Genomic DNA, 2,500 nt, shown 5'->3' on the forward strand with positions numbered 1-2,500 from the left:
TATATATATCGTATATATATATAATATATATTTAATATTATATATATATACAGAAATAAATATATATATATTATATATGTATATTTATAGATGATAGATAGAATACAGATGATAATATATTAGTTTATGAGATTATAGTAGATAATATTCTAATGAATATATAGATCATAATGGAATATAATTCTTATTTTTCTAAATACATACTATAAATTAAACAACATCAAAAATCCTCTCTCTCTCCCCTCTCATACCCCTCACCTCCTCTCCTCTCCTCTCTCTCCTCTCTCTACTCTATTATGTATATAATAATATATGTAATTATATATTATAAGTATATATATATTATATTATATATTATATATATATATGATAATATATATTAATGTTCTTTATATATATATATGTATATTTATGATAATATTTATTTATATTATATTATAGTATATAGTAAAAGATTATATATTCTATATATAGTATAATATATATCTGTATATATAATATACATATATTATGTATATATATATATAATATATATATATTATATAATGATATATAATATATTGTATATCGTTGTTTTATGAATATTAGATATATATATATATATATAATTATTTTCTTTTTTTTTTGTTGTTGTATATGTTTTTTTTCTTTTTTTTTTTTTTTATATGCATTTATTAAGATGATATATCATAGCATTCAAATAGATCCTTCATGTTTGGAGTGTCTCTTTGCATTTATATATATGAAATTAGTAAAGGTAATATAAATAATAAAAATGTTCTAACATCAAAATCTATATATTCTCCCCCCCTTCACTTTTTACTCATCACACACATCCAACACACACACAACCACTTCACACCTATATATATCAGAAATATATATATATTTATTATGATAATACATATACGTTGTTTAGTATATATACTTCTATATGAGAATATTAAGTAATATATATATTATATTATATATATATAATTAATTATAAGTATATCATATATATTATATATAATATATATTTATATTATGTTTAATATATAATCATATATTATGGATATATTTATACATCATTTATCTTTCTATCAAACTAAATATATTGTTTATTCATATATTATAATTCTAATAATTAATATATATTATTAGATTTTATTTTTATTATTATATTATCATTTTTAACCATGAATTTTTTTTTTGAAGAAATAAAAAAAATTCTAAATATAAATATTTAAAAAAAAAAAGGGGAAATTTAAAGAATAAGGTTATATAGCAAAGAAGGGTTATAATACAAATCAAGAAAAATAAAATATAAAAGAAAAACCCCCTTTTATTATATATATTAAATTAATAATGATATTTATTTGCAAAAAATAGTGGGGGGGCAAAAGGGCTACTATAAATTTTAATATATTCAAAATTTGGATTATATATTTTGTTGTTTTTTTTTTTTTTTTTTTTTTTTTTTTTTTTTTTCCTTTCTCTCTCTCTCTTTTTTTTTCTTTTTTTTTTTTCCATGATTTCTTTTCTTTCTTTCTTTTTTTGCCCTTCTTTTTTTTCCCTTTCATACTTTTTATTTTTTCTCAAATCATCACAACATTGAATTTATGTACATTAGAGATGTATGCATTTATGTAATTCAAGTAAAAGGACCTTTTTTTTATCATTTCTTTTTTTTTATTTTGTTCTATGGGGAACAAGAATGACCTTCATGTTGCTGCAGTGCAAAAGAACATATAAGCTGGAAAAGTAATCACAAGACTTTTATTTATATAATTATTTTATTTTAATGAATCCACTGCACTAAACTATAGGAGAGATCATCAACATTGTAAAATGACTCTGCCACTGGGGTTTGTAATTAGCCTCTTTTGGAAAATTAGGAATTTGTTTCCTTCCCTTGCTAACACTCCTGTCTGACAAATCCTACAGGGACTTGGGTAGCAAAGAAACCCTGGGACGGCCTAGGGTCTCCTATGCGAGCAGCACAAGGGGGAAAAACCCCCGTGAAATTATTGGAACTGGGCAGGTGTTCTATCCCCGATGGGGAGCGGGGCAGAGGAGGCACAGATAAGCAAAGGGGAGGGGAAGGGGAGGAGAGAGGGGAGAGAAGGGGAGGGAGTGGGGAGAAGAGAGAGGAGAGAGGAGAGAGAGGAGAGAGAGAGGGGGAAAAGAGGAGAGAGAGGCGAAGAAGGGGGAGAAAGAGAGAGAGAGAGAGAGATGAGAAAGAGAGAGAGAGGAGGGAGAAAAAGAGAGAGAAGGAGAAAAAAAGAGAGGAGTGGAGAGAAGAGAGAGGAGAGCGAGAGGAGGGGAGCGAGAGGAGGGGGGGGGAGGAAACGAAGAGAGCGGGGGGAGCGAGAGGAGGAGGAAAGAGAGAGAGAGAAGAGAGAGAGAGGAGGAGAGAGAGGGAGAGGGGAAAGGGGGGGAGCGAGGAGGGGGGAGCGAGAGAGAGAGGAGAGAGATAGGTGAAGGGGGGAGAGGAAGAGGGAGAGAGAGGAGGAGGGAT

At 28.2% G+C, this 2,500-nt stretch overlaps 1 pseudogene; it reads left to right on the forward strand.

Annotated features, from left to right (window-relative positions):
- The first annotated feature begins 1,696 nt into the window (after positions 1-1,696).
- LOC119597494 overlaps positions 1,697-2,500 on the forward strand; it is a 5,362-nt pseudogene continuing 4,558 nt past the window's right edge.

The sequence above is a fragment of the Penaeus monodon genome, chromosome 39 (assembly GCF_015228065.2).
Source record: "Penaeus monodon isolate SGIC_2016 chromosome 39, NSTDA_Pmon_1, whole genome shotgun sequence".
In the NCBI taxonomy this organism is placed as follows: Eukaryota; Metazoa; Arthropoda; class Malacostraca; order Decapoda; family Penaeidae; genus Penaeus; species Penaeus monodon.